This window comes from Anomalospiza imberbis, chromosome 2 (assembly GCF_031753505.1).
Source record: "Anomalospiza imberbis isolate Cuckoo-Finch-1a 21T00152 chromosome 2, ASM3175350v1, whole genome shotgun sequence".
NCBI classification, from domain to species: Eukaryota; Metazoa; Chordata; class Aves; order Passeriformes; family Viduidae; genus Anomalospiza; species Anomalospiza imberbis.
Window position 1 is genome coordinate 57,376,318 of NC_089682.1, and position 10,994 is coordinate 57,387,311.

Sequence of the window (10,994 nt, forward strand, 5' to 3'; positions counted from 1 at the left end):
CTACAGATTTTGTAGCTGAAGTTCTCCAGGTCTGGCTGCACACTGCACTGGTAAGGCAGACAGATGCTGGTGACTGCTTCAAATAGAACAAGCTTGAAGATGTGACATCTGTGGTGTGAGGGAAAAACAGTATCAGCCTATTTAAACTCCAGGGGACCGTGTGAACAGTTGTAACATGCACCAGAGGCTTCATCTGTGATACACAGACAGCACAGCTCAGAGAGCTGGAAGATGTGTGGGGTAAGAGTGAAGGGCATCCAGCAGCCCGATGGTGAAAAATGGTGTGTGCCAATGGAGCTGCCATCCTGCCCAGCCACAGAGGGCATGAGCAGCCATAGCCCCACTCATGGGGAGGACACCCAGGCCTGGCACTGCCAGCACCGGTGGAGCAATTAACTGGGACTCTTGAAACACCCATACACAGCAAGTCTCACCTCCGAGTCTCACCTCCCAGGTCTCCGAGGTAGACCTGGGCTCTTCTGTCTGTCAGGCTTATTTTTTTATGAGTTGAGATCTCACAAATCTTGTATTGTTGAGCCCAAGGAAATTTTCTTCTGGGATGCCTGACTGCTCCTTTTGACTCTTGTTTTGACCTAGAACAGATTGTAGAGCGACCAAGTGTGAGGGGAGTGCAGAGGGATGAACCCCATTGACTGCAACCGTACGTGTGAAGCGACCATGTCCATGGCAGTGTGCATTTGCTTGGATAACCTGCCTGCACCTACAGCTCAGGTGTAGATCCATGCAGTCCATTGCACTTGTATTGTCCACTGAGTCTCTTGGGAGCTGAACTGTGCCCAGGTGTTTGCTGTACCAAAGGGTGGCTGCTGGGGCTAAAAACTGTGCTGGGAGTGTGCTAAGTATTCCATCAGGACAGCTGCAGGCCAGTGGTGGAAGCCCGTGTCCTGTCCCTTCCTAGTTTACCTGCATAGGTGTATCCAGGGACCAAAAGGAGGCCCAGGAGAAGACAGTCCATGCTGGTGAAGAGCAAGACAAGGACAGTCTCTGGCAGAGGTGACAGTGTAAGAGCTGAGCTGTAGCTGGATAACAAGCCACACCACCATACCACACAGCTGAGTTGCTAAAAGAGGTGAGCTCTGACCTCTGCAGAGCCAGCAGGAGGTGTCAGGTTGGAAGGAGCAGGCAGGCCAGAGGGGGAACAACCATGCACACCAGGCTGGAAGGACCCCCCATGCACCTGGGGGCTGGATGGGCCATTTCTTTAAGAAAAATCATCCTCTGGCTCAGAGCCCAGACTCTCAAATCTGCTGTGAATCAAGCTGCCCTCTTTCAGCACTGCACATACCTTTCATATTTCTTTCCCTCAAGGAACTGTTTTATGATGATTAATGAATTATAAGGTCACCTTTTGAGTCTTCAGCTCTTACAGAACTCCAAAGAAAACAAAATCCGGAAGAGTTCCAGCTAAAAGTGTCATGGCAAATGCATCCATTTTACTTTATTTATGATTAAGTTCACAATGGACTTAAGAAGTACATTCTTTAAATGAACAGAACTTGAGACTGTTTGTGAAATGCTGGGATTTTCTGCCTTAAAACATCTGCTGCCTATTTCTTAGGGACCATTTGGGTAATACTAGAGCACATACAGATATGCATCTATTTCCTGGAAATTGCTTAAGCATGCTTCTAAAATGTAGAAATCTGCACCTTTACCACCCAAGAAAACCAAAAACTAAAATGAATGCAACTGGGCAGTCTCTAGCTGAAAGAAATTCAATAAATCTACCCTGCACATGAACTGTGTTGGTATGTGAGACTGGAAAGCTTGCTGGCAGGAGGCAGGGAGGTTGACTGTAAATCTGTATAACTCAAACTAAAAATTCATGATGCTGTATAAAGCAACCTGGCTATTTGACCACTGTGCTTTTTCTGATGGTGTGCCTATTGAATAAACATCTGGACTTGCATCTTCTTCCACAACTGATGATGCTCTGAATGGGAACTTCCTTTGGAGTACCCATATCATTATATAGTTAATAATTTATATCCTTGAGGAATCTTCCTTTAGATGCCAAGTATGAAGAGGCAGATGTTACGAACATCTGCAGGATAAGCTTTTCATGAGATGTGTTCCTTGGTGTTTGATCTCTCACCCCCTCTCTGTCAGTAAGACTCCAACTGAACTCTGACATCCAGTGGTGCTATAGACAGTGTTAGACCTTCTCCAGTCTGGATGCTTCTTGGCTTTCCTTTTCATAACTATCTTCTCCCTAATCAAAAGGAAGTCAGAAAATTAAGTCATACTCAGCCTTCAAAGTCCAGCTGCTGCAGAGTGCTCCTCAGCATTTCTTGCTGCTTCCTACCTTCCTTGCTCCCTCAGCCCATCACAGCCTTGATGTTCCTCTGAATAATGGCATGTCCTGCCCAGGTTTGATTGAGCCACACTGAACTGACTTGAAGGACGCAGCTGAGATTGTAAGCCCCTTTGAACATTTGCTAAGCTGCTGTCTCATGGGGTGTATATATCCCACTCCATTCATCTGTAGTGCAGATTGCTCTTCTGATCTAGAAGAAAGCAAAAGTCCAGTTTCCAGTGCATGCTGTTTACATGGCTAGACTTCACAAGTACCTGCCTGTTGCAGACAGTGTGATGAAACTCATTGTCTGTCCCTGTTATGCTAATTGTTGATCTGTCCAGTAGATGAACAGGGACCAAAAAAGCTTGTGAGTTTTGGATGAAAGCTGTCCTAGACTACTATTTCCCTCTTCCAGAACTACCACACCTCATCAAAGACTTATCTTGCTCTAGACCTGAGAAAAAGAAGAGGAAAAAAAGCACATGGGTTGTAATATAATGTGATGCATACTCTGGCTTGAAAAGAGGCTTGAGAAACAGAGCAGGAGTTTATAAGACAACAATGGAAAGAGCCTTTCTGGTCCTAAATGATAGCCATGTGATCCCAGCAATGAACAGTCACCCAATCACAATTCTTTAGGACATGTGACTTTAAACTATCTTCAGAGCTCACAGATTATCTTCATGGCAGAAAGGTGAGTTGGTACCCAGCTGCTCACATCTGCTCCCTTCACTCAACTCAGGAGCTGTTCAGAGGACTTACTCTCTCAAGCCTTTGTGTAGCCGCCTTCCAGCCTGGTTCTTGAAGGTTTTGCAGAGCATGTGTGCAAAGGCTAAATTGATAGCCAAGTCCTTTTACATTTATCTGGGGATGTACAAAAACACTATCACAACCCCTTAAGGATCATCTTCATTATTTATAAATGCACAAATTCAAGGCACATGAAATCTAAACTGCCTCTTTTTACTTAGTGATTTTGATCTCAGGTCCATTGTTCCCTTGGCCTTAACTGCTCTTAACCAATCAGTTGAGACACATCAGATTTCTTCATTGCCATTTCTAAAGAAACATCTTTATGCCAAACTCTCTTATTCCTGCAGATGAAGGATTTGTCACTTTCTTAGCTGGCTAGCCACAAATGCAAGCCCACAACATCTGGTTTTACACTAGTGATTGACAGCACATATATTTATTCCTAACTAGCAACGTTTCCATAGCTGTCCTGTCAGCTGTGTCTGCCAAGATGGTGCACATTGCACGGCCTCACCACTGCTGAGCTGCATCAGAGCAAAGGCACCTTGACCTCCGGTCATCACTCCAAACATTTCATATCCCGGGAACAGCTGTACTGACTTGCACATGTCTCTTGAAAGAGCACCAGTCTGGATCCTGCATTTTCTGGATTTGTTATCAGTGAAAATGCACTGATCCTGCTGATGTTTCTTTTCTCTAGATCTTGTGTGTCTAAAAGGGTGGCTAAATCTGGGCATGACAGCATGCTTGATTGTTTGTATTAAATATGGTGTCTCTGGGCCTTGGAGCTTCTTGCGCTATTCAGGACAGTTATTAACTTCTCCACCAAGACATCTGAGGAGTGTTTTAATTTTAGGAAAAGAAGAGGGTCAGCCTTGTGCAGGAAAGAATTAGCTATTCATGTTCCCTTACTATGGAGGACGTGGAAGAAGGAAGGAAAAACATGGCAGGAGCATTGTTTGCCTTGGCTTACTGAGAGCAAAAGGATGGTGTGATCTAGGATATGTCACTCGGAGAAAGTCCTTCTGATCAGAGCTTTAGCAAGAGAAGCAAGGATCCTTCCTCAGATCAATCTCATCTTAAACACACATTAGAGGAATCCTGCAGCAATTATCATGTAAACTGCAGGCTATCAGGTAAGAGGGTTTGCTATGTCATCCAGGAGTCATTAGAAGAGGGAAAACTTTCTTGCTTGAGGGACTTCAGCAGCCTCCCAGCTTGAAGTTTCAATTTTTTTCTGGCAACAGCAACTGCCAGCTGATATTATTTCTCTCTCACCTGTGAAGAGAAAATAATAGCTCTGTCTTAGGTGTATGTTTTTGATGGAAGTTGTGGTTAAGAACAGAAATGACACTGAGATGCCAGAGTCTTGGCACCTCTGGGATGTGGAGCAATGTGTCTTTCAACTCTGTATGCACCAGCAGTGGGGTGGACAATGCTCCCCTTCTCAGGCAGGGGATGGCCCATGGCCTCACTTCTTGGACTGACTTTGCCAACACAGGAACTCTGTGTCTTGTGTGTGTGTCAAGGTGCACAGAGTGCTGGGGATTTCTAATCTGGTGAGAAAGTAGGCTCAGCACAACTGCTGACCTTGCCAAAAAAGACTTTTACACAAATCAAATGAAGACCAAATATAATCTCTTGATAATAAAATTTCACAGGAATTAATCATGTTCATCTGGATTTATGGAGTAGGAAGCTTTTGCTCTGTTCTGATTCAGTTAAATAATGATCTGTACCAGCTGCTGTAAACTGGATGAGTTCACTTCTTTGATTCAGTTATGCCTACGCATTTTGGAGTCAGCATCCTCCTCCTGCATGGAGCTATCTTCAGAAAGCTTTGCCCTCCCATGGGGCTGGGGGAGCTTGTCTGCTGGCAGCAGTGGGGCTGTGCTGTCTCATAGCCCATCGTTCGTGTGGGCACCACCTCCCACCTGGCCCACTGTGCATGGATGAAGCACAGACAACCAGAGGCAAAAGCCACAGTTTGCAGTGAAGTCCCCCTTAAACCTTGTCTTTGCTCTGATGGTTTCAAAACCCTGGGTAATATTTCAGATGCTGACGTGTTACATCACCTCCTCACATGTGTTCAAGGTTGTCCCCCCATCTCTCTCAGCTGCCTACGTTGCCAGGAGATCTGCCATCTCCCACCACATCCCGGGGCACTGAGCACCTTGAGGGAAGGGACTGTGCCTCTGCACCACCAGTGAGATGGGGGCTGTGTCAAGATCTCCCTGTCAGGCTTCTGGGGCTTGTGTAGGCTCAGCTCATAGCCCTGTCTCTGCACTATCAGTATGGGGGCCTGGGGGCCTGGGGGTGGAAGTAGGGTGTCTCTCTGTTGGTTTTAGCTTCTTTCAGCAGAATATCTTTTTTCAAGATTTCATTCCGTTCTGATTTTTTCTACTCACTTAGCCATGGTCTCAGTCCTCCTGCAGTCTGAAGGGCTAATGGATAGTAGCAACTTTCAAGAATGACATGTACTTTCCTGAGGCATCTTTCACCTTTAGAGATATTCCCTTTACATAGAGATGACTCTTCCTTGCCTCTAAAGAGAGAACCCCTTAGAGGAAGGTCTGTAGTGATAGATATTGCAGAGCCTGGGTGTGGAGCAGACAGAACAGTCATAGAGAGAGGTCATTTCAATTTTCCAGGTAGCCTAAACTGTCCAGGCAGGACAATGAAGTTATTGCTCTCAAGACCTGCCTATTTTAGACCTTTATGCCTAGGTCTCTGTGACATGTACTAAGAGTAAAATGTTGCACCTCACAAGCATTTCTGCCAGACTCGCTGACAACACAGCAGCAGCTGGAATGGGCACTGGTGATTTCCACTGTGCTTTCCATTTAGGAGTTGGGACATCGTTCATAAACCTTCAAGGAGAAGAGATGTAGCAATGAATAGATTTAGGTTCTGGCCTTATTTTGTTCTTGATTGGGGCAGCTCCTGTCCTAATTATAATCATTTGCCATGTGATTTTAAAGCAATTATGAATTGACTGTAATGCATGCAGATTACTGATCTCTCATGCACAAAATTAATTTACTCTGCCAGCAATTTCAGACACTGAACTTCAGCTGGTGACTCACAGCTTTGCGTAAATGAAAACCAGTGAAATAGTAAACGTTCAATACACATTTTTCTTTAACAGAATCTTCATTATTACTCCTTAAAAGGCAACTTTTCCAGTGAAAAAGAAAACACTCCCATGCAAACACAATTTAACTGGATACCTTTTATGAGGTAGGAGATTGTTTTATAACTGATGTATTTATTATGATTACACTTAATTACAGGGAAAAAAAAAAGAAAGAAAATCATATGGGCAGAGAGAAGCTGAGAGCAAAACATTACCAGATTTCTTGTCTAAGAGTCACTGGGTCATCTCTGCAGGTGCTGCATGAGAACTGCTGCAGGTCTAGTAACAGTGGCTAGAGGATGCAGCCCAGGAGGAGAAGCTATAAAGCACAGAACAGTCCTTAAAAGATAGAAGCCCTTCCAAAACCACAGGCTGCTTATGAAACAGGCTGATTCAGTCAAACCAATGGACATTCCTGCTTTGCAATCAATAAAGTAGACTTACGTCTGATGAAATAGTTGCAAACTGCATGGAAATCACAGAATCTTAGAAAGGTTTGGACTGGAAGGGACCTTAAAAAGCACCTAGAAGTCCTTCCCAAACCTTGGTCAACTTTACTAAATTATTCACAACAATTGCAGACAAGACTGCCAGGGACCCATCTCAAACAATTCCATATACCAGCACTAGCACAGTGGCTCTCCAATGTCAGGGAAGCAGCAGATCCACTATATATGCACAAAGGCCATTTGTCAGGAACTTCTGGATGTTAAGAAGTTTGGGAAGCTAACCTGGAAACTCAGGAGATCTCTGCCCAAGGAAGAAGCCAGCCATCTGAATAAATAGGGATTGATAGCTTGCCATAGGAACCTTACAGCTGGTCACACTGTCAGGAGAGGGAACTGATACCAAAACCCTCAGTTCCAGTTGAAGTTGTGCCAAGCAGTTCAAGTGAAGTTGTGCTGCAGAATTAGATGAGTCAATACGTTGGCCTTTGTCATTGACTGCCCAATACTCCCATCAGAAGATTGTGATGATAAATTTACTACTGTTTCATAAAATATCCCATACAATTGCTTGCTTATGAACCACATTGTGACTATTTGACAGCAGAGACCATTATCCAGATGGAAAAGAGTGTGCTAATTCATGGCACCATTTCTGGGAGGTCAACCCATGGCTGTGAACATCAAGATCAGCCCCACTGACCAGAACTCTTAATCCCCAGCTCTGAAGCTAGCGTGCTTCTGTCTATTCTATACAACACTTCTGAATGTCAGGCTTGTCCTTTTTTAACTTACTGATATCAGCCACAGCATCTGAGGCTTAATTCACATCAAGATAAAGTCCTGCTGGGTCCAGAGAGGGCCAAGCCAGGCCCACAGTGATGAAAGAGTGTTGGAGACCAAGTGTTCAGTGGCCTCACGAGTGGGAGTTAATAAACAATGAATTAGTTCTCTTTTATCTTTTATATAGATCTTGCAGCAGTGCACTCAGTGAGAGGAAACATAAGAGCCACTTGGAAAGGAACAACAGCACTACAGAGTGAATGAAGCCTTTATCACACAGCCCTCCAACAAAAGCAGGATTCCATGGCTGTGGCAGAAGAGTAGCAGCTCAGTAGTGCTGCAGCCCTACAGGTATATACCTTCAGGCAATCACATAAGCTGAGGTGCCACAGGATCCAGTGCAGAGAACTGAAGGGGACCATTAGGGAGACAAGCATAGGACAACTCTTTATTCCACAGATCTGCAAATACTTCACATCAGCAAACAGGTCAAAATATCCTGGGCGCCTCTTGTTTTTGTGTCCTGAGTGTGTGCACTTGCTGTCCGGGGCTCGGGCAGGGACCATGGGCAAAGGCTTGACCTTAAATACAGTCCTTGTCTAAAGGTGATTTGATAACCAGGTCCTCACACTCACCCCACAAATGTACCCAGAATGAAGCAGAGGTATACAGTCCTCATTTATCTGGAAAAGAGAGGGAGGCAAGTGTGCAGTGCAGGCATATTGCTGGGAAATACCTGTGGAAGCACTGCTGGCAAAAAGGTGGTTGACTGTGATGCTGCTGGGGACAGCAATTACTGATTTTACTGAGTCAAATGGAATTTGGTGGGATTTGCCCACTAGACAGAAAGTCCTGGAGACTAGATTCAGGAATTACTGTACTTACACCACATATTTGGTGGTATCGATTCTAAAGGCAGCTGTGGCCAATGTGACTATAACTCCACATTATCTTATCACTCTCCATTTTCTGCATCTTTCTGGCTTCAGAAGAAGCTAAGAAGGACAAAAACCAACCCAGGGAATATAGACATTCAGGCAATTAACATATCAAATGTTTTTCCTGTCTCTCTGTCCCTTCCTTCACAGGTACAGTCTACAGAGAAGGGCATGGTTGAATTGGGTCAGCCAGGAGATGGGACAAGTGGTAATCTTGGATCTTCCTTGTCTTCTGACTTCTACCCTGCCAGAAGTAGAACCCCTGTGGTGCTTTCACTCAAGCTCAAGAGAGCCTTACTTGACTCTACACTTAGCCCAGGCTGTCCAGTAAGAACTTGCTACCTTTGTCTAAGAGACAGATGTCTTTGCTAGCCAGGGCCCACACTTGTTTATGTGAAAAACACATAAGTGGACTAAAGGTATAAGAACAAGCAGTCTTTAAAGGATGTACCTACTTTACTGAGTAGAAGAGACCCAGAGAGACAGCTCAAGTACTGAATCCCCCAAGCAGCTGTCCACACTCTGAGTTCATTCCCTGACTGCAATCCGGATGTCTTCAGCTATCTCTTTTCAAGAGAAATCTTGTACAAGAAGGACTAGCCCCGAGCATTGTGGGCACTCAGAGCAGGAGGCTGAGGTATGTCTTCAGCAGTATTTAATCTCCAGAATAACTCATCTAGTCTCCACTGTGTTTAGCGGTGTGGACAAATCTGTGCAGAATCTGGGTGATCAGTATATGGATAACTGATCTACTCAAGTCATGAGCATATCCTTAGACTTCAACAGCAAAAAAGGAAGAGAGAAGTAAGGAAGTAACCAAGTTGTTCATGATCCTGGAAATGGAATAGAGTTGAAAGCCCGTAAAGGAATCAAGTAGTAAAAGTGGAGGTGAGGCTACCGTATAAAAGTTTGAGAAGCTGTGATTCAGGGAAGTCCTAACTAGGAATAGCCAGGTTTTCTTGGCTGAAAGCAAATATATTGCTCTTTGGGAAGATATGTGAAGTGTTTCCAATCTCTGACCCCTGAGCAGACTTTGATCAAGCCAAAGGCAACTTGAATTCACTCCTTCTCCACTGGGAACAAAAAGTGACATGAGAATCTGATGGTGGCAACTTCTCTAAAATCACTGATTGGATCTTAAGTAAGTAATATAATAATTCCTTCAGGGATATTCAAGAGCTGGTTGATTTGGTTGTGCTTCACTGCCCAAAATGTGAAACTGGAAATAGGAAAGCCTAATTCAAAGTCTTCTTCCTTGATGTTCAGGCAACATGCATTCCCGAGGAATTGGGATTTAAAAGGATTTTGGAAAGTTCACCTCCCAAAAAGCAGTAAGACCCAGAGGAGCATCTTGTCTGCATGGAAAAGCCTTCCTCCTTCTTCTTCATGGCTGCTTACGTTTTTTTTTTTTTTCTCTCCATTCTTTTAGTACCTACAAATGAGAACATAGTGATGCTTTGCCCACCTCTTCAGGCTCCTTTGGATGACTCAGAACCACTGTGTGCAATTTTGTGACTTAAAAGATAAAGAGGGAAGGGCAAAGCTCTACCACTTTTTACTGTACTTAAAGCTGTAATTGTGTGTAAGTACTTGCAAATATCAAGGCCATCTTTGGAGACAATGATGTGTAATGGCTCTTCCAGCTATATCCCGTTTGTCCAGTGGAACATAATGGCTAAATCAATGTAAAGTGTCATGCATTTCTTTTTTCTGTTCTCCCTGGGGCTGTTCTTTCCAGTTACGTATATTCAGCTTTGAACTCTAGAAAAATCAATGAAGATTTAGTTGTTCTCAAAAAACCCCAAGCTAAAAATTTAAAGCATTTTCTGTCATCTTGGTGTGGAATATGTAATCCCTCTCCCCCTCAAGTACCCTTCCAAGCATGTGACTCAGCTAGCTTTTGTTAAATAAACAGTGGCGTAAAAACAAGTTTTTACTTAAATGGGTTTTTTCCTCGAATCTCATTCTTAAACATAATTAGTGAAGTTTTATTATTAGTACTGTCATAAAAGAAACACTACCACTTTGCTGTTCCTGAAAAATAAAGGCAGTTTTCACTCCCAACAAAATGAAACAAAAGAAATTGACTTCTGTATCCATGCTTTGACATTTTCCTTGTGTCAAACCCTGGTTTTCAGTTCACTTCTACACAATAGAGATGCTCATGATGCAGTTAGCCAATGACTGCAAGAAGACAAGGCATAGCTATCAGACTGTATGGGGGAATAATCTGAAAATAATTAAAAAAATGAGCCAGTACACTAAGCACAAACCAAAATATTTCTATGTTTATAGAAAAATAAATCTTTACAGAAGATGTAGAAGTGCATTTGCAGTAAGACCTTCATTTTAGCACATAAATCTTCACGGTGGCTCTTGCTTCCAGTACAACTTTCCCTGCTTTAAGAAAATCAAATACCACAACCAGTAAAATAATGCCTTACCTCTCAAGCCCCCTTTAGAAGCAGTAAAGTTTCATACCCTAAGATATAATTCTGTTCTTACTACAGAAAAACCTATGATTTTCAAGAATGATGCAATACCATCAGAACATCTCCCTGCAAAGTGTATTAGGGGCCTTGGGGGCTAAAGGCATGGCACCCAGAAAGGTTTGGCAT

General features: G+C 43.7%; 1 long non-coding RNA gene across 2 annotated transcripts; it reads left to right on the plus strand.

Moving 5' to 3' along the window:
- Positions 1-468: 468 nt before the first annotated feature.
- Positions 469-10,473, plus strand: LOC137468961 (uncharacterized). 2 transcript variants are annotated; one of them, XR_010996280.1, is made up of 4 exons: positions 469-1,090; positions 6,222-6,313; positions 7,626-7,789; positions 9,806-10,473. It is a non-coding gene; the product is annotated as an uncharacterized lncRNA (long non-coding RNA). The 2 variants fall into 2 exon arrangements; XR_010996279.1 differs by lacking the exon at positions 469-1,090 and having other exon boundaries at positions 3,009-6,313.
- Positions 10,474-10,994: the final 521 nt, after the last annotated feature.